At 38.7% G+C, this 27,415-nt stretch overlaps 1 protein-coding gene across 9 annotated transcripts in view; it reads left to right on the top strand.

The window, feature by feature from the left end:
- The window catches only part of MECOM (MDS1 and EVI1 complex locus), a 552,947-nt gene that overhangs the window by 226,181 nt on the left and 299,351 nt on the right, over positions 1-27,415 (top strand). Inside the window, exon 1 of one of the 9 annotated variants that reach the window (XM_072807994.1) lies at positions 18,741-18,867. The exons of the other annotated variants lie outside the window; for them this stretch is intronic. The gene's annotated coding sequence lies outside the window, so the exon portion shown is untranslated. Of the gene's footprint in view, positions 1-18,740; positions 18,868-27,415 lie in introns of those variants that run through there. 9 annotated transcript variants of the gene reach the window in all.

Genomic DNA, 27,415 nt, shown 5'->3' with positions numbered 1-27,415 from the left:
TTTCCAAGTGGACAGATCCCTGCCACTCCCTTCCTACCCCTCCCACTTGAAGAAAGGCCACCAGTTCAGATTCCTCCACTAGCTAATAATTTTGGATTTGTCTAACTCTTCTGTAAGCCCTTTGGCATAGTCCAACCCTGCTTCTTTCAGAGGACAAATCTTATCTTTTTATTAGCAAACAGGATGGCTTAGATATGACTTTATGGGACATTTGCTGGAGCCTAATTTAATATGACTCATTTCCCCTTATATGTGAAGACAGTGACTGGAACAGACAAGGGGAAAACCAAACCCAAAAATGTTGGAAACTTGCACTTGAAAATGTATAAAATTCTATTGGAGCTGAGGGATTTATTTAGAATGACTTGGCATTCTTTGCTTGGATGTCTAAATAGGCCTTGTGATACCATTTTTGGCCTCACTTTGAACCTAGTGTAATAAAGAAGGAAATGAAAGCAAAGGTAAACTTAAAGTATTGTTTTACTCTAAATGCTTTCAGTAAAGGGTCTTGTTATCTAATGATTGGTACTAGATGGCTAGTATAAATCGTACAGTCTGTTCTTTGCTCTCATGGCTAAAGGAGGCAAAGGCAAAGGAAATCAATTGGAACTAGCAGGTAACAAATGACCAGTCTTGGGCAAACATAGCAGGTGGGGAAAATAGACTTGTGGACAAAGATTACTAGGAAACAGTGAGTGAGGACTTTTTCTTCCCTTTCCAAATCCCATGCAATTATACAAAGTGACTAATTGCACAATTATGAAAGACAGGACTGTTTTTATCTCTTACCACTCTGGACCTAGAGCCTGGGTGCTACGAGGTTTTCCAAGGGTCTCCTTGAAATATATGAGACTTGAAAAAAGTACTGGCTTCAAAAGATGAATGAAAATTATAAAATAAAAATTACTAAGCACTTATCAACACGGTGCTGTGTCGGCCAGCCCACTACAGTTCCATTCACTGAGGGTTTTGAGGGTTGTGTTTGTATGACGTTGAATATGGGATGTGGATACATTTTAATTTTGGATGTAATGTAGGATGCAGTTTTCAAAATTAAGTAGCTAGGACAGGCAAAAATCTTAAAAAGGCCCTGATGAAGGATCACATTTTATAGCTATATAACATTTTTTGCCAGAGGCCATCGAGAATATTGGAACAGAGGATTTATTGAAAAACAAATTACTTTTAGCTAGTTCTATGAATGGGATGCACTTATTGTTCAAAGTAGGATCTTGCTGGGACAAGCATGTCAATGGACTCTTCCCTTCTGACTTCCCTCAACTCACGTCATTTTTACTTTTCAAAGTTTTTTTCTTTCTTTCAAAGTAAATGCCCTTTTGCAGTCTGCATATTTGTATGTTGAGCTGTATCTGAATTTTGAGCTGCAAGAGGGACAGTGGGACTGTGCAACATCCAGGCCACCCAACTGTGCATTTGTATCATCCCTCCGACCTTGTTTGCTTTGTGCACATGATCTTATTTGAACTTCACAACAATTTATTGATATTGAAAAGTGTTGGTGTCACTGGCTCTATTTGACCAATAATGACAGGGCGACAGAGAGGCAGTGTAGGTTACACAATTTTTTATGTGGAAGGACCTAGAATCCAAATCATCGAACATCTCATCCATTCAACCTGCTAACGAAAAACATTCATCTAGCTGCTGGACATGTGTAACTTAGGATATTTCTAGAGCTGAATTTTCAAGATGTTTTCTCCCCCATAAATTTTACATATTATCTGATAGAAAACAGGTTTATCCATTCATGCAACAAATGTTTGTTGAACATGAGCTGTGTGCTGGATACTGTGCTAGGCTTCGGGTTTGTGATGGAGAATAAGATAGATACATTCCCTCCCCCTTTGGAGCTTAATTCAAATTTGAATTCACTGCTTAGACCAAATCTGAATCAATGTGATTATTTTTACTGCAGAATTATTTTAACTACATCAATAGCATCTCTTCTATACCACCCTAAGACAGATAGATGCACATGCACACACACACACACATGCAATGATTTGATAGGAGGCTTGACTGACTCGTCTCGTTTAGCAGTTTTGGTATCCTATATATGAAATATGAGGAAAAGCTAATACATAGCAAATTTGATCAAGCATTTTGATCCGTCAGTCTGACTGTTATTAACTGCCAGAGTAGGACTTACAGAAGGGAGGTTTCAGAGTCAGAGATTTTCTCACTTAGAAAGTGCTTTAGAATTCACCCCAGTGTCTCATTTTATAGATCTATACCTTTCAGGTGTCTTTAGTTGACATTAATTACACTCTGTTGTTGATACCACACACTTCAATTTTGGGTTTTGTGTTTTAGTTATCTAATTATTTGGTTTCTTCCCTAGACTCCGAGCTTCTTGAGGGCAGGATCTCTTCGCATTTTCACTGCATCTTCTTTTTACCTTTATGCCTTCCCAGTACCTGGCCCTGAGTCTTCCAGCTGGTGGCAGGGTGAGAAGCTGGACGCAGGGCTGGCTTCTGCCTTTGATCCCAAATTCTTTTTGCATGGAATTGCTTGTTGCTTTAATTTCTTGCTGTAAAAAAGTAGATAAAAGCCTTAAGAGTTTTGCTTGTAAGAAATAATCCGAGATAAAGAAATATTTGGCAGATACAAAAAAAAAAAAAAAGAATAGTGTGGATGCTACCCACTTAATTGGCATATTCTTCGACAAATTTCTAAGATTTGTGTATTGCTCAGGCTGCCATAATAAAGCACCACAGACGGGGTGGCTCAAACGACTGAAATTTATTTTCTCATAGTTCCGACGGCTGGAAGTCCAGGATCAAGGTGCCAACAGATTTGGTTTCTTCTGAGGGCCTGTCTTGTTGGTTTGCAGATATATGGTCACCTTCTTGCTGGGTCCTCATGTAGTCTTTCCACAGTGCATGCTTCCTTTCTGTGCCCTAATCTCTTCTTTTAGGGATGTTGGCTAAAGGCCCACCCTAATGACCTCATTTGTAACTCACTCACCACATTAAAGATCCTCTTCTCCAAATACAATCATATTCTGAGGTACTGGGGGTGGGGGTGTGCAATTCAGCCCATAACAATTTGGTTCACCTCTTCATCTTTTGTTGTCACTGCAGGTATCTTTTAATCACAAATATTTTGCCCTGAAAAGGAGTTATGATGGTAGAAAAGATAGTAACAATCCCTAAACTCCTCTCTGCTACAATGATACAAGGTTTTTATTTTAATAAATATTCTATCCCTGGTGGGGTGCTTGGGCGGCTCAGTCAGTTAAGCATCCAACTCTTGATTTCGGCTCAGGTCATAATCTCAGGGCCATGAGATCGAGCTCCAAGTTGGGCTCCATGCTCAACAAGGAGTCCGCTTCAGATTCTTTCTTGCTATGCCCCCCCCAATAAAATAAATCTAAAAAATATATATATTTTCTCCCTGGCTGTTCTATGGCCTTTCAAGATGTTGCTACAGATAACTTAGAATGAGTTTACTCCTACCTAAATTGAGATGTCAGTTAGTTTACCATGACAAGTTCACTACAATTCTTTGGTCAACACAAGGTTGCCCTCCTTTTAACAGCCAAATTGACAGGATTCAGTTCTATCATTGTGTTTATGGTTAAGGATAGCAAATTTCTTTTGAACAGCTGAAGATATGTTTTTCTTTTATACTGAGAATAAATATATGGAAATATATATCTATAGTATTCATGACACTTCTTTCTTGGACATCATTAACTACTCAGACCCACCTACATGAAGCAAAAATCTTTTATCGAGACAAAATGCAAGGCTATTATACTACATGAAGAATCAAGGAAACTAGTGTAGCTCTGCGACTTTACATGATAGTATATATTTAAGTGTCAGGATTTTGATTAACAAAGAGAAGCAGAAAATGTTCAAGGTATGTATATTAGTATTTCTGTAATATCTGAAAACAGTGAATAAGGAGAAAAACTTAAGAAGTTAACAAAAGGCTCAGGAAAGGGTTCACACTTTGAGGAGCTCTCTCTCACATATGCATGCTTGTTATTTAAGAAATGTGGCCCTGTAGAAACAACATAGATGCTGAGTATTGAACTCTGATCCTCAATGTCCATAAGTTGGGGGTTGATTAGTTTCTACTTACGAAGGCTGTCACAAAGATTTAATTTAATATATCTATGTGTAGTGCCTGGCACATAGTAGACATTCATTAAATGGATCTCTTCCTCCCACATTCTCCACTTGCCTTATGTTACTAACTGGGTGGCTTACATGATGTCACCACTTTATGGCTTCGCATATGGGAAGCAAGATTCCCCAAGACTATATTGCACAATTTTCTCTGTTCCACGTGCAGCTCAATTAATCTCAGATTAACTGTAATTACTCTTCTAGCCCTTTTACTTCAGTAATTACTAAACTTGTGACTGCTATAAACTGGCTTTCATATATTTCATGCTATTAGTGCAGAAAACTACTCATTTACTTCACATCAGGTGGATTTCAAAAGGTGAAAAACACTTTTCAGCATGAGCGAACTGAGAAGGATGGAGGGTGAACACTAATTTACTCACATGTTTGGAAGCTTCAGGCGTGTGCTGAGAACACAGTGATGTCATTTACCAATCTCCTGGCGATGTGCCTGAGCATGGGAAGTGTCTTCTGTCTCCGTAGGTGCCCCAACGTCCTGAATTTGTGCTCTGTTTGCGTTTGAGTTGTGCCTCAAGACATTAAATTGCTTTTACATAGAACTGTGTCCCCACGTTCTCCCCAAAGGGCACGCATTTTCCTAGCAGAATTGTCAGAAAAATGCTGATGACTTCTTTCTTATGAGATTATTAAAACCTTTCAGCTGAAGTTTTCACCTGGGTTTTTAGAAATATCTGTGCTTCAGTGGGTGGAACTGACTTAGTTAAAATTATATTTCTGTGTTAGTAGAGCTATTTGTGCGTGAGTGTGTGTGCGTGTGTGTGTGTGTGTGGTGGGGGGGCTGTTGATTGGGTAATGGTTGCCATTTTATTAACTAGTTTTTCAAATGGAAAAGTATATCTGCAATGTTTATTGTAGAATATTGTTAAAATACAAAAAATAAAGAGAAATACTACACGTTAGCATATTCTCACTGATAGCTACTTTCGACATTTTGGGTGTGTTACCTTTTCATCTTTTGTCCTTTGTATAGATCTTATGTGATCAAAAGGCCATCACTCCACTATCTGTTTTGAAAACGTGCCTTATTTTTTTTTTTACACAATATGTCGTAAACATTTTTTCATCTTGTACAATACTATTCTTTTTCAGTATATGGCTGCATTGAATTCCTTTGTGTTTATTTTCCCAAAGCTTTCATTGTTGGACATTTGATTGTTGAGATTTTTCATTTTTATAAATAATGCTGTAATGCTCACACATAGTACAGTAGAGTGGTTAGGAATGTGGGTTTTCAAATATGCCCATCGATTACTGTTTGACCAAGGTACCTTTTCAAAACCTCCATTTCCTTAGCTTTAAAGCTGTGGATATAGTGATAGGGCCTATCTCATGGGGTTGCACTTAGACACTGGATACAAAGTCTTCAGACAGTGCCTGCTTCATAATAAATGTCCAACAAGTGTTATGTGTGATTTTTTTCTTGATTAGATACATTTTCATGCACAGTCTTATTTCTAGAAATGGAATTTCTGGATCAAGGATCACAATCATTTAAATATTTTTGATTCATATTAACATCAATGGGGCATATTTGGACAGAATTTGAGAGGCTACCTGTAGGTTAAGTGCAGGCTCTATGCATGGGAAACTTGAGTTTGTGATTCATAGTTCTGTTTTCTACTGGAAAAGGCATAGGAATGCACATTTATTCTCTCTTAATTGATGAGTTATTCTGGTGCCATTGACGTTGTCTGTGTAGGACATAAAAAATTGAAAGTGCTGCAAGGTCCTCTGAGACAGGAGAATTAGATTTTTATTCTGTAAGCTTATAAATTTTCATTGATTCCAACTGGTTATCTGGGGTATATGCAAGTAGGGAGTCTGTGCAAATGAACACTAAATATTAATTTTCCTCCTTTTCCTCTGTTTAGCTTGGGACATCTGGGCCTGGCTTTTCGTATTGTAGCTAAGCTGAATATATGGTATTGGGTGTTTCTGTAGTGTATAACAGAGCCTTTCCTTCAACTGAATCTGAAACTCTTCCAAAGTCAGAAGGAGGGGAAAAAAAAAAAAAAACTAACCCTGAAAGAAATCGCTTGTTTGACTGTAATAATCTACAGAAACTGGTTAAAGCATTAAACAAAAAATAAATGAATCAGATAGTTAGAACTAGTATGTCAGGAAAATAGACAGAAAATAAAATGCTTCTGGAATCTGTAGGATATTTTCTGGTACAAGGGGGTTTCTGAGTCATGGTTCATTTACAATGTCTGTTTCCTCACTCAGGGAAGGGTTTCTAATAGATTCAAGGAGACGCTAAGCTTTGCAAATGTCTTGCTCAAATAAAGGCAGCTCTGTGAGGGATAGATTTGTTCTGTTTATGGAGAAAACTTGCCAGTCATGTTTCACATTGTGTACCCTTCAGAAGAACAACCGTCTTCTTTCACATCATGGTGAAGATGGAGGTTTGTACAATCGCGTCTTCGAGGTCTCTGATCAGAAGGGTCATGAGCCGTGACTTTTTTAGACTAACTGGAGATTGACCGCCAACTTGTTCCGGAAGTCGTGGTAGAGTTAGAGAGTGTAGGCTAGTCAGATCAGAAAGACTTTGAAAGCCATCCCGAAGTTTTACTACCATAAAATCAGATGGAGGGTTTAGCGGTGCCACTGAAAGGATGCTATTTTCAGCTTTTAAACCAGAGCATCATGGTCTTTGCATGGTAGGAATTTGAAGCAACCTCAGCAGTCTTGAAGATACTTGCTTTAGTTTTCAAGGTCAGAATAAGAAATTGAGCTCTTGAGCTGGTCTGACAGAAGGTGGTCTCCCAGAACAGTGAGTTTTTCTTTTATTTCAACTGGAATAACTACAGGACTGTCGAGAAGATGATGAAACATCATGGGCTTAATGGAAGCTTTAAGCATTTGACTATAAATTCTGGCAGAGGGAGGAAAGTACATTTTTTGGCTTGTTTGCATCTCAGACTAAATCTCTGGGACCATTGGAAACCAAGTAAATATCATCTGGCTATGTCAGGGCCCATCTGTCTTCTACATATATCCCAGCTTTGGGTTTGGTTCAGGGTTAAATATTACTTCTCTGGTAATTAATGATGACTTAATTATTAAACATTATGAGGATTCCATGTCAGAAAAGAAGTATTCAAAACTTTGGAGGCAGCTTGAATGGGACCTAGGGAAATTGTTTTTGCTTGGATGATACTAGTGAGCTTTGACAAGCCATGAGCTTCCTCTGGACCGCAGCTTCCTCATCTGAAACATGATGGAATTCTATTTAGTGACTCTCTCGACTCTCTCATGTCCTTGCTATTGCTAAGGCACCTTACTGGGAACCATGCTCAAAAAATTCTCATTAATGCCAAAGATCTTTACAAAAAATTCCCATCATAGATAAGTCTATATGGTTATTCACAATAGTTTTTTCTAGTATTGGTCAGCTTGGGCTGCTGTAACAAAACATTGTAGACCCGAGGGCTTAAATAACAGATATTGATCACAGTTCTAGGGATTGAGGAGTTCAATATAAGGGTGTCAGCATGGTCAGGTCCTGGTAAAAGCTCTTTCTCTGGCTTACAGCTGACTGTCTTCTGTGCCCTCACGTGATGGAAAGAGAAAGGGCTCTTTGTGTCTCTTCCTCTTCTCATAAGAGGACTAATCCCATTAGAAGGGCATTACCTTCATAACCTTATCAAAACCTAATTACCTCCCAAAGGTAATTGGATATTTATCCATGGATATTATTATTTGGATCCATTGGATATTTATCCATGTTTTGTCATCAAAACACACCAGTTTTCTCTTCATCTCCAAATACTATCACATGGGGGGTTAGGGCTTCAACATACAATTTTTGGTGGGGGAGAGGCACAATCATTTTGTCCATAATATTCCTCTTCCAAAATGGGGTGAGATTTCCTATTCATTGCTGCTAAATATCTGCTAGGGATCCTAGGTAGTTCCCCCTTTAGAGGATAATCAGAAATTAAAGTTGAGAAAGTATGGTTACAGGTGCTTAAGAAACATAGAATTTTTAATGGAAAGGATCTTCAGGCAAATGCTTTCTTTCCCTGAAACCTAAAGAGGTTACTTGGTTTATGGGAGGTACCTTTTCCTATCTTCCTTCTTCTGTTGGTAGCCCTATATGCAAAGTCTTTTTTTTTTTTTTTTTTTTTTTTTTTTTTTTTAAGAAACCTCTTTCTTCTGTGAGTCAGTTACATTGTGGTGATTCATAGTGTCCAGATTCAGAGTGAGCCGTGCTACTCAAAGTGTGGTCTGTGGCTTAGAATCCTATCAGAGCTTGTTAAAAATGCAGAATCTCAGGTCCCACCCAGATCCACTGAATTGGAACTTGCATTTTTACAAGATCTCAAGTGATTTCTCTGCACACCACAGTTTGGAGAGTGCAGTTAGAGCATACAGATCAAAGACTCATGGTCCCAGTCTAGTTATTTCCTCTGCTTACAAGAGCACTCTTTAAAAAATAATAATGATAATGGTTATAATTTATTGTGTACTTTCTCTGCATCATGCCAAGCCTCTTATTTTCAAGCTCTACAACAAGATGGGCAATATTTTATTTTATATATAAAGGTATAGAGATTCAAAGAGGTAAAGTAAATTGTCCAAGGTTGCGTGCTTGTGAATGACAGAACTTGGATTTAAAGTGAGGATTTTCTGACCGTAAAGTCCATATATTTTTCACTGGGTCATATGGTTTAGGTTTTATTTAATACACATTGATGTATTGGACGGCCTGGGTAGGCAAAGCTCTGCTAAAAGTCAAATTTAATTTTTAGTGTAGGGATTTTAGTGCCTTAGGCCTTAAAAATAAGAATAACCTTTTTCTTTTTTGAGTCTATCTTATGGAGTCAAATTGCTTACACAGATGAGTGTGATCTAGAATGTTAGGCAAAGGCTCTTGGGTTCTAGCTCAAGGAAAAGAAATGAACAAATTTGGAATTTTATACTTGCAAAAAAGAAAATTTACCCTTTCTCTGTGGTTTGCTTTACTTTGGGAATAATATTATGTTTCTGGTATAAATTTAGTTGATTGTTTATTTTTTTCCGTATTGGATACTCAGCTTGGGCTTTGATTTCGTTAGTCACCGTTCAGAAATGTAAATGATCAGGATATTTATCCATGTTCTGTCATCAAAACACATCAGTTTTCTCTTCATTATTATACTAATTCCTGGTAAGTTCTAATGTCACACTTGGCAGCTTGGGCAACAAATAAAATAACAAAGGGATGTGAGTCTCAGCTATCACTCTGACATTCAAACATGTAATTGGGAATATATATTGTTATAAATGAGCCTTCCACCTGTAATTAGGAAGACAACAATTTTTTAAAAATGGCAACCGATATAAAGAGCAAAATAAAATACTTATAGTTTGTATTTGCTCACACAACATAAAATATAATATCATGAGGCATAAATTCTCTTCCTTGTAGGATTGTACAGGTTCCCTGCAAAAAGTTAATAGCCTGGTTCTTTACTGCATGCTTATTCTTCCTAAGAAGCCTAGGTTCTTGCTCAGATTAACGTAGATAAGTTGTGTTAGAGAAAAGAGGAGTTCATTCACATCCACCTATTTATGGCTCAGATCCCCCTCTTATCTCTGGAGAAGCGATTAACTTAAAAATGCCTGAGAATCTCTGAGTCTGAGCAGTGACATCTTCCAACCTCAATTCAGAGAAGAGTTATAAACACAAAAAAAGCAAAGATTTTTTTTTAAAAAAAGGATGTACTGTAATTGGTTGGTTTGTTAAACAGAAAAAAAGGAATATTGTCACTGTTTAGCCTTGATTCCAAAAACAGGGCAGTGCAAGCAAGTGGCAAGAAGAAACTGTGGGATCAGAGGACAGCAAGAACTTAGGATTTAAGAAGCAGAGAAACCATCATGGCACCATGTAAAAAGTACTAAAAAGATGGCAAGAATTGGACTTATCAACAGTGGACCATTGACCGGCTGGTAGAGGAGATTGACGATAGACTTAGGGGAAGAAAGTCGAAATTCCATCTAAAATCAGCACAGCAATCTGAAAATGCATCACGAGGCAAGCAACCCCACATTCCTTAATGATGTCCTGAACCAGCTATGATCTAACGTGCACAATAATTGTGCTGGCAAAAAATGGGCATAGAGAAGAAGAGAATGTATTTTAAGAAGACAGTTCATAGTAAACGATCAACATTTCAAAGCCATCAGAACACCCAATAGTGGAGCTCTGAAGAATCTAGAAACCCTAGCCTGTTTCTTGATTGTGACATGTAATATAACTCTTCTTGCTAGACCATGTATTGCCTCTCAGTGAGTCCTCTGAACCTCATTCCAGCAGGATCAGAGTTTTTTTGACTGCAATGACTTCATGGGAGATGTAGTTACAAGAAAAATACTGTATCCTGCCATCATGGCCAAATCTGCCTATTATATTATTCCATGGGATGTTAAGATCCCTTATACGAGATGAAAACACACCCTGCATAAAATTGTGTTCAATGGAACATTTGAGAAATATTCTTTATTTTGGTTATCTTCAAGGTTCCTCCATACATACCTATTTTGTTTCAGAGTGCATGTTCTTTTCCAGTTAAACCATCTTTACACAACTTTTTAGTGCCCATCATATGTTAAAACGTTATGTTCTTGAATCACGTGCTTCGTTTGTAAGGTTGCAAATTCTTCATTTTTGAGAGAAATTGGAACTGAAAATGGAGTCATGTGGCAAGCCTGTTCCTTGAAAGTGATTCACAGTTGAACCAAAGGAGTGAGGGCTCTCTTCTCCATTTCCACTACCTGTAATCGCTTCCTCGGAGGAAAATGCCTTGCCTTGGTCCCGCAGGCCAGCATCTCATGGGGAAATGTGTTTGCTAGTCACCCTGATTGCTCAGATAGGAAGAAGCCACTGCCATGGTTTCTTTGGTTTCTTCATTTTAAACATTTTTCCCATAATTCCCATTTCACATCCAAGGATTCTTAGAATTGGAAGGAAAACGTCTAGCCTACTTACCATGAGAGGTTAATGATGTGGTCATTGAGGATTTGTTGCATAGGCTGGAGCCCGTACCCAGCTCCCATGCTTCCCAGGACTGAGCTCTTGCTTGGAAATCATTTTCACTCTGCCTGGGACAACTGCCTACCTTGCTCAAGAGTTGCTAACTGGTGGAGAGGCCAGGAACTTGGAGAATGGAAGGTGTGCATTTGATGCCTGATTTGGTTCTATCATTTTAGGCTTCAGTTGTTAAGAGAAGATCAAATTTGATGACTCTGTGGGTCACTTCTGATTCTTGGTTTTGTCTCCCCAAGCATAGGTTGTGACTAAAAGAGATAGGGCCAATTTCCACATGTGTAAGGAGGAAAGAGGTGTGATCATAGGGATGTTTCTATTCCTGTATTTAAGGAGTGAAGTGCAAGGTGGCCTCTCAGTGATTGATTTCATGAACTCATCTTGGTTACTATGCTGACTTTTTTAATTGCTCACTTGCACTTGGTGGTGCTTTAAGATTAACCCCCAATCCTCATACCTGCCTCTGTTAATGGTAACCAAAAACACTGAAAATATATGCCATCTATACGCCATCTATTCACTTGTGCCTTTCTTCCTCTAATAAAATTGTAATTTCTTTTTTTTTTTAACTGAGAAAATATCCTATACTTGGTCAGCTTCTGCCTTTTGCTTGTAAGTGGCAGGGTTAAAAACAAATACCAGAATTGGGAAGTGTTCACACACACACATGAAATGCTTTGGTTAGTTATTGAAACACCTGTTTAAGAAAGCCCATTTTTTTTTTTAAAGATTTTATTTATTTATTCATGAGAGAAAATGAGAAACAGAGACACAGGCAGAGGGAGAAGCAGGCTCCATGCAAGGAGCCCGATGTGGGACTCCATCCCGGATTCCGAGATCATGTCCTGAGCCAAAGGCAGACGCTCAACCACTGAGCCACCCAGGTGTCCCAAGAAAGCCCATTTTTTTCCTCGCTTATGAGTTGTCATAGGATTTTTCAAATTATTCCACCATTGTCTCTTCCTGAGCTGTTTTAGAGAGTACAGGTGCTAATGGGTCCCTGCAGCATTTCTGCTTTGCTTGACAAACCCACGTTCCTATTGGCCCCCCAGGCCCATGGGATGTCTTGGTGGCTTCCTGGAACCCATCCCCTTTCGTGTATTTTCCTGCAGAGCTCAGGACCAACTTTGCCCCAAGGCGTCACTAGCTTTTCTATGGCTGCTACTGTTTCTATTACTTCATTATAACTATGCATTTTCTTAGAGGTAACCTGGTTTTCTTTTTTCTCTTAAAACAATTTAAATAAAGTGTAGAGGTTTTGAAGTCACTGGTGCTTTGTGACCACAAATAAAACACCAAAATAAGTGTTTAATGGTAGATAGTATTTCTGGAGGTGAAGTCCAATGGTCACTGAACTGAACCGTTGAAACTTTTTAAAGAGAAAAATCTCTGACCTGAACTGAGGAGTTGTTCCAGTCAAATGGAAATTAGTGACATTTCCGTATATTTCTGTTACATCACATTGTTGAGATCATGATGTTCCCAATGTTCCTCGCACTTGACTCAAACTTTTCTTTTTTTTTTTTTTGCCTCTCTTTTAAAGTCAAACATTATCATAATTAATATTTAAAATGGGATTTTTACTGGGAATCGATGAGACATTTTGGCATTCGCCTTCATTTTCCTTGGAAGATGTTTATTTTCCTTGTCAGCTGCAGGGCAAGAAACCCGCTGTGAAAACTGATAGACCCCCGCTGTCAGGAGCATTTGTCTGGTATGATTTTGATGGCATACCCATGGTATTGCCAAAGGAGTGTCACAGAAGCTAAGTGAGAAACACAGGGAACAGCATCTTTTTTGTGGAAAACAGCATGGGTTTTCAAGAGTAAGATTATTGAAACAAAATAACCCAGAGAAATTCTTTAGCGTAAATATTTCTCTAAGCTGTGGATGGCACATCTGGCCTTGCAACTTTTGGGTCTTTTAGTACTTTAGCAGAGGGCATCGATCTTGCATTAGAAATGCCATCTGCAGTGACAATATGTAATTTGGAACAGTGGAGCCTGTCACGGTGTAGATGTCAAGAAGCCAGGCACGCACGTTCTCCCCAGCTTTACCATGTAGTTGGGAAAGAAACTCACAGAGCAGTGCTGGCCTTGGTTTTTTTTTTTTTTTTTTTTTTTTAACCTGCATGTGGAATCTGTGATAAAGTGATTTTTTTTACACAAGGACTTTTCTATAGCATAAAATATCTAATAGGGAGAATGGCAAGAAAGTCATTTTTATAAACATTCCTGCGTGTGGTTAGTTTGGGGTCTGGATTCTTTGCAGAACAATATCTTTCTCTCTGGTTTTATGATCATCTTTTTCTTCGTAATTAGAAAGAAAAGAGCTTTGCCAAAGTTTTTTTTTTTCTTTTCTGGCATTAGTGTCCTCTGGGAAATGAGAATGGAAATGGCCTAGTTTCTCTTAGTAAAGTCTTCAGATACTTGCATGTAGTTTGCTAGTTTCATCCTGAAAAAATAAAGCACGCTTTTCCACATTTTTTTTTAAAGAGTAGGAGTGAAAATTTACCAGGTTACAATCAATTGAAAGTAGAGCTTCTCAGGTGACATACACATACGTGGAGACACATGTACAAGTGTGTATATATTCATGTAGAGACAGGATCGCTATGACGAGGAGAAGAGAATGGGCAGGAGCTCTGATTATAGTTCATTTCTGTCACTGATTCGATCTAAAGAAAAAAACAAAGCATTTCATGTCTTTATTGACGACAGGTAGGGCTTTTTATTTATTTTAATTTTTTAATATTTTTTCCCCTTGTGCCTTAGGATCTTTTTTTAAAAATAAATTTATTTTTTATTGGTGTTCAATTTGGGTAGGGCCTTTTAATATTTGCTCATAATTAGACAACTCGGCAGTAGATAAAATAAAACAATGACCACATTTTGTATTGTAGTTATGTTGTCCTGAAAGCACTGCTCTGTGAGTTCATGGAAAACATTTAAAGAAAGCTAAATTAACCTGAATATCATCAAAGGAAAGGGGAGACTGTTTTGAGACAGTGCAATGGATGGGACTGGTTCAATCTAGTTTGTGATGAGCTATTTATTCACTCCTCAGCCCGATTCCACAACTCACTTAGCTTCTTAAATGTGGAAGAGAAGTATCAAATGATGTCTCTTATTTGCCCAGCACGTTTCTTCTCTTCTCTGACAAGTATTACTCATGCTCTATGTTACAGAAAGCATGGGGTCTCAGTCTCTAGGGGGGAAAGTTGAGACATTGCCATGGGCCTCCTTTATTGCCCTTCCTTATAAGTAGGCATCAGGGTACAAAGGACACAATAAATGAGAACAGGTCTCGTAAGCTGCCAAAGGGCTATGTCAATGAGATTCCAAAACAAAAGTTGGCCTTTATTCTATCACACTGTCACATCCAAGAAGGGATAGCTGATGGACGACAAACATTTGATATTTCAAAAACCACCAGACAAAAGCCCAGTCTTTTCTCCCCCAAAGTTCTCCAAAAGTATTAGGAAACAAATTAATGCAAATATAATTCAAGTTAAAGTACTATTTTAGCATGGTTGTTTTGTCACAACTCTTTTTCTGGTGGTCATTCTTTGGGTAATTTTTGTGCTAAGCCATTCTGGATTTTGTCTGACATGTTGATGGCAGGGCGGTGTGTCCTATGTGCATGGAAAATAAACGTGAAAAATGACTTATTGTTGCTGTCTGAAAGCGCCTCCGTTTCTGAATTCTAAGGCAAATTAGGCCTCGGGTTTCATTTTTGTAGCTGTAGTATCAGCGAGTGATAACAACTAGAACGTCTGAATTTGTCTATATCCACACACATCAGAGACAAGGATTTTCTTTCCACTAGAACAAGGTTAAGCAGATGTTAAAAAAAAAAAAAAAACCTCACAATATTTCTCTTTCTCTGATTTTAGGTTACTTTCCTCCAAGTGGTTTTAAAATGATAAACTTGAGCCTAGCGGCAACAGGACACATACTCTTCTATCTCATGAACCCAAAGAGAAATTGTTAGCTGATTCAAATGGTATTTGCCATGGTCAGTGAAGAAAATTGCCCTTTAAAGAGAGTGCTGGTAAAGTCCTGAGAGTTCAATACCCAGTGTTAAAAATGCATAGTTTGAAGAGCCATTCTTGCATTGCGACTGTTTGGAAAGTAAATATATTTAAAATAAAATAAATGAAAAATAAAATATTGCATCACACAGAGCTATCCAGTTTAAAACAGGTGGTATCCTGAGCTATAAGTAGCGTGAGTGGAAGCTCTTACAAAATATACACACCTGTGATTTGGGACTAGCTTGTTTGGGATGATTCTTTTGAACAATTATTAACCAACAGCCATGCAAACCACACTGTGAACATTCTGCAGACTCGAGACATGATTTTATGCAGAGAACAGTAGTGATTCTCCCTCAGAAAAAAAGCACAAGCAAAGTAAAACAAAAGAATCATTTCTGAATTCCTGAAGGGATTGAAATGATTTCTTTTTGGTTTCATCAAGTCGGTACACGAGACAAGGTGAACCAGCAACAGAATAATTTGCAATTATTGATCTGAAGCTAAAAGGAACTGTGAGTCACTCTTCTCAGCTTAGACCTACAGGTTGGCGAGATACTATTCATTCAACTTTACGAATGAGTTGACTGTGACCCAGGGAGATTGGGTGATTCTCCTGCTGTCACATAGGTAATATATGGCAGATAGGGAAGTCAATGCTAGGACATCCCCCACCCCTCCTTCATGCATGTCTGACACTACGCTATTCTGTTTTGGCCTGTGAGTTTGTTATTTAATACATATGGGCATCACCACATTTCTTAAGGGCTCACAGGGGTCAGAGCACTATGTTACAAGGAGAGAATTGCCTACTCTCAATCTTTGTTGAATATGACTGCCTACTGCCTTTAGGTATTACTGAAGGCATTTTGCTGGCTCTATGTTTATTTTTGAAATTTTTATAAGTTTAAAAAGTGTTATTCTTCTGTTTTTACAGAAGAATACAGACCTGAGGCCCAACCTGGTTAAACTACTTACCTGAGATCTGTGGTTAACATAGAGCTCACCAGGATTCAAAGTCAGCTGGCTGGGGACACCTGGCTGGGGGACACCTGGCTGGCATAGTCGGTTGAGCATCTGATTCTTGATTTTGGCTCAGGTCATGATCTTAAGTTGGTGAAATTGGGCCCCACATCAGGCTCTGTGTTCAGTGAGAAGTCCGCTTGGGATTCTCTCTCACCCTCTCCCTCTGCCCCTCCTGCTTGTGCTCTCTCTCTAAAATAATAATAATAGTAATAGTAGTAATAATAATAATAATAATAATAATAATAATAATAATAATAAAGGATCAGGAGCTACAGAAATAATCAGAGCTGAAATCTTCATTGGAAAAGAGAAGAGGGTATAGGGCTATGGCTGATTGTTTCAAAGTTTCCATTATCTGACAAGAGATAGACCCTTAGAATATATCTAAGAAAAAGAAAAAAACATGAAACTCCTCAGTTTTGGGAATCCTAAGTCACTTCTTAGTGAGGGCTCTCAAGCCTTGCTCTATTGTCTCGCCAGTTAGGGGTTTTCCCTTGTTGTGTATTAATTCCTCATCCCTGCAGTCTGAGACATTTCAGGAGCAGGAAAGGGCTGTCTGGCTCAGTGGCGCTGGGCTGCTATTCAGTCTGCCTGGTTCCTACCTTACACGTCGATTGATTATCCTGCCTATCATGTGTTGACATATTTTGCTTGCTGTACTGATTATACATTAGGAGTGCTAATTCTTTTATTGGGTTAGAGTTCAAAGGTGCTCATCTGTCAGCAAAAAGTCTCTCGTTTCGTGGCATGCTTGGCCTCCTCTTATATCTGTCATTTTTATACTGTTCTCAGAGGTTTTCCTCTTATTTCTGGTCCTAGTTCAATAGCACAGATCTTGAAGGATTTTCCTTTGTAGTGCGCTATTTTGTACGGTTTTTGGAGACAGATTCTGGTCTTTGAAGATATGCAGAATATTGGCATTTCACAGACTCTTACTGAAGCAATGGAAATCATGCTGCATCCTGCTCTTTGATTTTAACAACTCTGTTGGTGCAGATCTCCAAATCTTGGACTTTTCCCAAACGTGGTCAGTTTCTGAGCCCAACAAATGAAGAGATCCAAACTTGGGCTTTGCATGTCTGTGTCACAGCCTTCTGGCTAACCATCAGGAAATGGACGCCCATGAAGTAGAGTCTGAGGGATGGAGATTTGATTACATAGAACAATATAAAAGCTCACCCTATGCCCCAATTATCTTTTTTTAATCACACCTGTAGAAATTATAATATAGGTATGTAAATGTTTCCAAATATATATATATTTATTTATTTATGATCTCAATTTGGAATCATAAGTAGAAAAAGTCTCCAAAGGTCATTATTTTGGATTACATATGGTGAAATATTTTGCAATGACTGAGATATTTGAGATAAAAGTCCTTCTTGACAAAAATGCCAATAGGTCAAGAATACATTTGTTGTAGCCTATATTTCAATTTCTATTTTTATTACATGTCACATCTCGAAGTTGACCAAAATAATAAAAACAGGTATTATATTATAGTGATAATAATCACGAGGTTGATCTTTATGAATTGATAAGATTATCAGTGATGACTAGCTTTTACTTTAAATTCTTGTGATGTTTTAACAAATTAGTCTTAATTATCATACAGAACATGAGGGCTTACCCCGATTTAGAGAAGCGGCTGAGTTGGCTTTTAAGCAACTGGGCTTTCCAGAAGGAAGTGAAGCAAAGCCAAGGAGTCTGCAGTCACCCATTGGAAAAGAGAGGAACATGGGAGTTATTGTCAAACTGTAATGAGTTTATTTGTCTTTTGATAGTTTGGGTTCTATAAATGATAGGATATGATACAACTATTAGAATAAAATGAAGTAGAATGGTTTGGGAACATCATGCCTGGGTGCCAGCAGAATGGATATACTGGGGACCATGGGTGAGACACACAAACTCTTGGAGTCTTAGTTTTTTTTAAAAAAAATCTGTCAATTGGGGCTACTATCTATTCACACAATAGGTTTTTTTGGTGGAGAGTAAGTAAGATAATGATGTTAAATACATAACACTATGTCAATCTAGCACATAGTAGATATTCAGTAAAAATAAAACTTTATTGCTTTTCATCTTCTCATTGGCTCTCTAAGCCAACTTCATAATATGAACTAAATATGCTATCTTCGTCAGCCTTCAATGGCTCTCTTGAATTTATATGCACATGGTGCTATGCTGATTATGGCACAAAGCATGCTATATAGATGTGGCTCTTTCTAGGAATTTACTTCCACAATCATACAGAGATTGATGGATTCATAGAATATGAGCTGGAAGGGACCCTGGGGGCTCTCTGCATTCAGTAATTTTACAGACGAGGAAATAGATTCCCAGAGAGATGAAAAGACTTGCTCAGAATTTCCCAGTTAATTAGTAGCAGTGCCAGGAATGGGATCTGGGTTTCTAGAGACCTAGTCTATTGTTCTTATTTATCTACCTTTCTTGTTTAGGAAATAAAGATTGTGGCTGTATATTCTAAGAGTTGTTAGTCAGGAAGAACTATTTCAAGAATATTATAGTCTTTAACGATGCACAGCTAATCAGAAAAACAAAAACAAAAACAGAAACACCACCACCTGAAGGTATGTATGAAGTGAGTAAACATCACTGCTGTCTAGAAGTATGGGCGGGTCGTGGTGCCAAACCATGGCAAGGGAAGTCTTCCCAAGCCAGTCTCCATCCTCCTCTCCCAAATATTTGGTAAAGTCCCTACTCTTGTCCAATCAGATTCATTCCCATAAGCTCTTCTGACACAGAAATGTTGGAGCCATCTCTGAGAAATATGACCAAACTTTTTCTAATTTATTTATGCAGATTCTGAGACATTTCAAAAAAAAATCAAGAGCCAGGATATTTGGGGGGTGGGGGTGGGAGAAAAGTCAGATATCCAAGGACTAAAAATTGAGTCATTGTGAGCATTAAAAAGAACCAAAAGATTATATTCTTTGCTACATGTTCACGAGCTATATTTCTAAACATGGATGATTTGTAGAGTTTTAACATATTTGGTACTATTCATTTTGTCTCTATTGATCTGAAACATTCCAAGAGGCCAAAAACAGTCACCAAATTCATATTCTGCAAATCCCAGGGTTTCTTCCCACTGTACAAGCTGTAGCTTCACATGGCAAAAAATGATCTGAATAAGTCAAAGAGCCCCAACTCAATTAAATTAAGTAGTACTACACTTGTGTGTGTGTTTTTCTCTCCATTATTACAATACATAAATTTCCTTATGCATGTCTAGGTCTAATCCTATTATTCATCTGGTATAGAATTTTATCTCTCAGAGACCCCTTGTGGTTTAAGAAAGATCTAAGGACAGAAAAAGAGAGAGATCAGACAATAGGGAAGAAACGCTTCTGACCACATTGTCTTGTAGAGCAAGAGAACCTTAGGAAAGCTGTGACCTGATAGCGTTCATAAACTGTTATCTTCCCCTGGGAGAAGCTGGAGTGGCCATTCCACTGTGCTATAACTCTGGGTGTTCATTAAAAATTCATTCAAGGCTAAATCATATCACTGAACAATGAGTATGGAGGCCCAGATCAGTGTGTCAAAGAGAGGAGGCCATATCAGGGCCAGGTTGCTTTATTTAGTGGGGTCTGTGTCAGGCAGACAAGGGGAATGGGAGGTTTCCTTGGAGGCTTTTGTAAAGCTCTGTGCTTCTTCTGGGGGCTCTATTAGAATAATCAGCGGCCTTGGGAAATTCACACGGTGTTGGTGGGGCTGTGATCCATCATCATCCATCATACTTGTGCGCTGGGTGACTGAGGAGCCAAATACCAGGCCGGCGGGGTGGCCAGAGCCCTTCTGTGCCTGGAGCTCTCTGGTCGGCAGGGCAGGGCTCCAGGAAGCCTGGCAGTGGGAGGGGCATGGCAGGTTGCAGAGGACTAAACCCTCAGATCAGCCTGCACTTGGGGGGCTTTCCCTTCCAGCAGTCCCTGCAGGTGACAGTGTAGGAGCAAGAAGTAACTGTCCAGTACTGTGAAAGAATTTTAGATGGTTTCCTTTGCATTTCCTCAGCTTAATTTGTCCTTTGCTGGGTTTGTTTGGGGTATATTTCTCATTTATTTTGAGTTTGTGTTTGTTTATAGGCCTTACCAATTTTTTTTAAACTTTCTGGATTGTTTGCTGTTTGGCCTTCCTTCTGTGTGCATTTGCTCTGTGGGAAGGATTGGGTTTTGTCATTTCAAATAAGGAAAGACTGTCATGGTGTAGATGTGTGTGTGTGTGTGTGTGTGTGTGTGTGTGTGTGTGTGTGTGTATGTGTGTGTTTTGCAGGGAGACAACCAATAAAACCCTCGTTATATATTCCTTATATCTTTAGCAACTTTTTTCAAACTTTTTTTACCTATGAGGAAATGTGGTTTTGGTTATTTTAAAAAGTGTTTCAAAATTCCAGAATTAGGAGAATAGTGTCTAGTTTTATAGAAAAGTACTTACTGCAATATGATCTCAGAGCCAGTCTGCTAGGGTCCTGTGTAAGATTGAGTTGCTCAGTGACTAATTTGGTTTCTTGGTTCCCAAGCAAAGAAATTTGGCAGCCAAGTATGTAAATTTTTGCCCATCTTCCATTTCGTTTTTTTCTCAGGAAACCAGAAAGAGAGTCAAACATAGATGTGTGCCCACATTATAACCAAAGCTTATCAATCCCAATTTTATGATGTTTATTAGGAAAGAAAATGTGCTTAAAATTTGCCTTTTTCTATTTCAGAGGGAAAAGGAGATTACTAACTCTCAAAAGCCAGAAAAAAATCAGTTTTAAAAAAATTTTAAACACTCAGGTGTAAGTAAATTAACACAGAGATGCCGCTCTCATTTCATTTTGCTGTATATTATTTTATTTGCTTTTGATGGCCACCAAATGGTAAACCCATGCCCTCCCCTAAAAAGGTCTATGACCATTCTCTTTTGGATGGTCCCAATAAGTCCATAAAACAAACATGTGTCTTCTAGCTCATTCTTTTTCTCTTTATATTTTCTAAAGTGAAAATCTGAAGCAGAATGCCTTGAAGTATATTGCAATTTGACAGGATTTGCTTTGTGTGCACATGAGAAAATATGACTCATAAAAAAAGTAGGAGAGATGTATGTGCACCGTGACGCTGTTTTATCGGTATCTATTGCACCCATTGCAGTGAGACTCCAGGGATGTTGGACTTAAATTAAAATACTCATAAATAATGTTAAACAATAATAAATAAAATCCAACATCTACCCTTTCCCTGTTTCCCCCTTTTTTCTTTTTGTTTTTCTACTAAGAAAATACAGAAGTAAATAATGCCAAGCAGCCCCTTTTGGGAACATAGGTTGGGAGTGGGACCAGGGAGCCACCCCCACATGCCCAGGGGCCTTGGAGTTCTACAGGGGGTGGGGGGCAAGCAAGGGAAGGGCCCCGGATGGAGAACGTTACTCTTCCAGATTTCCTGTATATTCACTTATTGGATTTAAAAAAATTTATCTTTATAAATTAGATTTGTTGGCATTAAACTATTTTTTTCCTCAAAGGCCTCAAATGTAGGGGTAAAATTACATCAGCGTCTAATTTTGCCTAATAAATTCCTATGAAAACCGTTGAGATAAAGGATTGTTTTGGAGCCTTTCCCTAGGAATTCCATCTCAAGCAACGTTGATCAAGGAAAGGGTTGTGTATCTGGCGAGCTCTTTGTGACGTGAAGTAACTGAGCTAGGATTACCGAGACATAGTGAACAACTTAAAGTGTAGGAACTTTAGAACATTCAACATTTAAAAGTATAGTTACTAATTTGAAGAACTGAGGCCTGTTATGGAGTGGATATTTCTTAAGAGTCCACCAGACCCAGTGAAGATGTCCTTGGATGCCTGATTTGGCATTTTCTCTGTTTATACCTACAAGAACAACATTTTTTCCTCCTGTCCCCATGCAGATCTTGTGAACCTTATCAACTCTTCCATCAAGGGAAAAGCTCTGGATTCTATAGTGTCATCATTCTCTAGGTACCCAGAGTTCTCTTGTTGCCTCCTGGCTGACCAGGGCTCCTACTTTAGGGTTAGGTTTTCCAACCTTTCTCTTCCTGTCCCCCATGCGTCCCATTCCCTCAGAGTAGTAGACTTTCCTGATCATGATAAACTAAGTCATGAATACAGTATATCAGTTCGTCATGGGTTATTTTACCCCACCCCCACCCTCACCAAATTTTACTTCCTAAACCTCTATTTAGTCTTTATCCTCCACCATCACTGTCATTTTTTTTTAAAGACACTTTGTGATCTCTATGGACTATTGAGGGTTTACCTGACTAGTTTATCTGCCTTGCATGTCATCCTTCCTAAATTTCTCCAGTTATTTATATCAGATGGATCACACTGAAACACAGCTCTGATCTTTCCATTATCCTCCTAAGCCCCTTCACTGGCACCAATTGCATAATGAAAGAAAGGCCAGAGTCTAGAATATGGCATAGAGGCCTTTGGCTATTTGGTCTTCACATTTGGCTATTTCTTCCCATCTCTCACTGCCTCTTTGCTGCTCCAAATCAGGCAATACCAAGAAACACTTAGTCTCACGCATGTTACTAAGCTGTGTCATAGGTCCATAGCTCTCAATATGCCCTTTCTTCTTCTTGAAATGGTCTTTCTTCCCTTGTCTTTTCTATGGGAAACTCCTTCAAAACCGTCTTTATTCTTCAACAGCCTTCTCACGTGTCACCATCCCTGGGCAGCTTTTCCTAATATTTCTCACTCTCAGAATGAATTCCTTTCTTCTCTGCGCCTTGTACGTGGTTTGTTGATCATGGGGACTTTATTTATTTGCACGACTTTCCTCTCTACTGGATGGTGGCTCTTTGGGGTCAGGAATGAGGCCAGTCACTTTGACTTCTAGAGTGCAGACTCGCTGCTGTGCATCCCATAACAGACGTTAAATGCTTATCGAAAGAAACAAGCTATCAGTTGTCAGGAGGGCTCTTGAAGATGGCTTTGCCTTAACTCCAGGGAATGACACTCTAATTGGGGGGGAATTTCGGGTATGAGAGCAGACTAGATCAGGGATATATGTATTTTGGGGGGCAGGGGGGATCCAGCTTAAGGAAGGCCTTGGTCTACCACATTAATGGGAGCTGAGAGGCGGGGGTGCATGTGCATCACGTGGTGTCTGGGGTTTGGCAGAGTGGAGACATCAGTTCTGATGGTGCCCAGATCCCCATACTTAACGGCAGACCCCATAGGTTATTAAAGCTGAGAGCCTATCTAGGAAGATTAGCTGGAGGAAGTGCTTTAGCCATGGAGCAAACAGGCAGTCGCTTGATTAGTGCCTCAGACGTGGTATGGCACTGTGGTGTTGGGTTTCCATCTGAACCATTACCAGGATATTTGAGATCTGGAGCTTCGGTTCTAACCTCACCTTGAGTTTGATTTCTGAGTCCACGCATCAGAAATGGGCCCTGCTCACTCCTCTCGGACTGCGCTTCCCAGCAGTGAGTTTTGTGTCCTTTGTTTTTGGACATTTGAAAGGGATGCTGAGAATTAAACCATATGGTGTTTGTTTAGGTGGGGAATCCTAAATAGCTTCTTGTACCGGAGAACACAGTAGCAAATATATCTTTACAGTAATGTGTTTTAAATCAAAAGGGCTCCATATTTTCCTGTGTGTTTGAATGTGACATTCTTGATCATTCCAGACCCACCTGTCTGAGAACAGGAATCAAAAACAGGAGTCACTCTCAAATTTCACCTCTATTTAATCCATCACAGAAACATACTGGCTTTTCACTGTATATATATAAAAAAACCCACCAGGACATTTAAACAAAGTGACACAGATCATCAGCAGATCAACTGGGAATGACGGCTCAATCAAACAAATGTATGTTGAGAATTTCCACAGGGCAGCTCTCACAGCAGCCAAGCCAAATTTGTTTAGTATACATGAGTTAGCTGCTTAGGAACATTTGCTATGCTGCATGCCAGATGATGACTTTTCTAGGTAAACATCCATTTAGCAGCATATACCCATCCATGAAAGTGTTGGCGTGATTTTGATCTATTCTCTTGGACTCCTGAAGTTATGACTTCATTCCACTGGCAGCCAAGTACCAAATCCACACATGCACCATTTAGGCTAAAAAGGAGGGGGACGGGGGAAGCCATACACTTATTTCAAAATGTAATATAACCATCCAAAAGGTAGGAGAAACTCCATAAAATTGACAGGCCATTTCACTTTTCTGACAAGCAATAAAGCAAGCATCATTAAAATGGATGTCAAATTACAGGGCAGGGAAGCAGCAGGGAAAATACTTACCTCGTTCTTGGTATTTGAAATAGAATGTGGCATATTTATCCTACCTCAGTCTGAACTTGGAGGCATTCTCTTTTAGGGTAGGGGGTTGCAGGCTCATTTATTAAACTGGAATTTCAGAATCAGATCCCAACTAAGTAAGAACATTTGGATTCTTCAGAAAGGAACACTTAAAAGTTCATCTTATTAATTCTTGTATTTGAGCAAGTTACTTATTTCTTTTAAAGATGTCACATTTTAAAAAACGGAAGACTCTTTTGAGCACAATCTTTAAGACCAAGCAAAAGAGCAAAGTGTTTACAAAAAAACACAGAAACAAAACTCAAAACTTTCTGGTAGAATTTTCAGACTCTGCGTACTCTTTCACTGGCTGTTGTGAAATCCAGCATGTGTTGTGCAAGGTTCAAGCTCAGTGCTCTAGTTTATTAACCACAAGCTTTTCTTTCTGATTGTTTTCAACTGGGGAATCCTCAATCTGGGGGGACGTTTCAAACAGAAAGCTTGAGAATTCCTTTCTTTTGGATCAAGGGGTAATTATGTGAAATTTGTTGGAAGAGATCATTTTTTTCCAAACTTAACCTCCTTTAGAAGAGCACTTGGCAACTATCACTTGTTTGAGCAAGTATTTTGAATGGCCAATGGTTTACGAATCCCCTAGAAAATACTTCTTTTCTGGTGGTGGCAATGACTTTTGTAGATAACAGCTTCCTTTGAAATCTGTTTAAGATTCAGAGGTAGGTGAGTTATAAAGTATAGCTTTCAAAAGTGGAAACTGCACATGGTTAGCATTTTCTAAAGTTGGCTCAATTTTTTAAAGTTTTTAAAAAAGATCTGAGTACAGTTGACACACAATGTTACATTATTTTCAAGTGTATAACATAGTGATTCAACAAGTGCATGTTATGCTCTGCTCACCCCAAGTGTAGCTCCCATCTGTCACCATCCAATACTATTACAATACCCTATGCTGTGCCTTTTAATCTGAATTTGAGCATCTGCTATAGTCACAGTACTGGCAAGAAGGTATAAAGATAATCAAGACAAAGCCCTTGCCCTCAAGTAGCTGAAAATCAAAATGGGGAGATAGATAGGAAAACAACTAACGGTAACAGCACGAGGTAAATAATAGATGAATATATTCTGAGGTGCATTTTCTATTCTTGGATCCAACAAGGAAGGAGCTCACTCTCACTGGGGAAGTGGTGAACATGGTGAGTGGGAACCCTTAGCAGATAAGATAACATCGAAACTGGATCTGAAAGAATGTCAATGTATAAATCTTAAATGCTTCCTCCTCCACGAGACCTTTACTGTCTAAAGTGGTCAGCCCTCCTACCTTTCAAACTGCTTTGTTTTCTCCTCAGAACTTAAGACTATCTCATATTCTCCATATTAGCCCTCTTTCCACCAGGCTGTAAGGTTCATGGGAGCAAGGATGTTGTCGGTCTTGCGCATTGCTTCATCCCTAGCTCTCAGAATAGTAGCAGGCCCTCACGAGGGAGTCGTGGAATGGAGAGTGAGAGAAGGGTGTTCTAGATCAGAAGGAAAACAAAACAGAGAAGCCAAATTCCACAGTATATTCAGGGACTCAGAGGAGATTATCACGATAAATAAGATGGGCAAATTGCTTATGACCAATCACAAAAACATTTTTTTGAGGTATCCAGAAAGCTGTGGCTAATTTTTGAGAAAAAAATTGATGAGCTCTAACCGTCTGAAATCTTTCTAAAATTTGTGTCACTCTTGATAACCCAAGAGAAATCTTTCCTGAGTGAATGGTCCACCTTTAGTAGATACATTCATCGGTAAGAGCAGTTGTGTGGTATGTCCTTTAATCCCTTTTATCCAGGTTTTAAAAATGGTATGGTATGGTTATGAGATATATATATATATATATATATATATCATATCCATATGATATAAACATAGATTATATCATATCCATATAATTATATATATTACATATATATAATGTTATGCGTCTGTAAAAAGAATGAACTCTTGCCATTTGCAACAACATGGATGGAGCTAGGGAGTATGATGCTGAGTGAAATAAGTCAGTCAGAAAAAGACAAATACCATGTGATCTCACCCATAGGTGGAATGTAAGAGGCAAAACAAATGAGCAAAGGAAGAATAAAGAGAGAGAGAGAGACAAACCAAGAAACAGACTCTTAACATAGAGAACAAGCTAATGGTTAACAGAGGAGAGAAGGGAGGGACATGGGGGAAATAAGAGATGGGCATTAAGGAGTACACTTGCTGTGATGAGCACCAAGTGTCATATGGAAGTGTCCAACCAGTATATTGTACACCTGAAACTAATATAACTATACTGGAATTAAAATTAAAAACAACCAAAAATAAATAATTTTAAAAATGAGATATAGGGAAGTTTTTTGTTTTAATTATTTCTAAAGTGCTCCCACATGTGGATAAATATTGGTAGCCATCCTCAAGTACACAGGGGAGACATTCATGCAAGTGTACATAGAGCTTTAGTGACTTCATTTTGGGACAGGATAATCTTAGGGCAAGTGGGGATTTGTTGTAAACAAAAGATTTTGTTTAAATATAAATAAAAAATAGGAACAATAACCTGCCAAGTTCCCACATGTATTTACTCCTACAGTGGTAAATTTCACATAGTCCCACGAATACTATTTATCAAAGCAGCTCCCAGGTATTGGGATGAACCAGACGCTTTCAAAGTGTTGACTGATCACTCCTTGCTAGCAGTTCACTAGGATTACACAGCCACTCCAAAATCAACAGCCTGAAAGAAAATGATATGAGGCTTGGAACAAAGGCTGGAATGTAGGTTAGCAACTGCCTCACATTGCAGTAA

The sequence above is a fragment of the Canis lupus genome, chromosome 31, assembly GCF_048164855.1.
Source record: "Canis lupus baileyi chromosome 31, mCanLup2.hap1, whole genome shotgun sequence".
NCBI classification, from domain to species: Eukaryota; Metazoa; Chordata; class Mammalia; order Carnivora; family Canidae; genus Canis; species Canis lupus.
The sequence above is the reverse complement of the archived record's forward strand: the minus strand, read 5'-3'. Positions and strand labels throughout refer to the sequence as shown.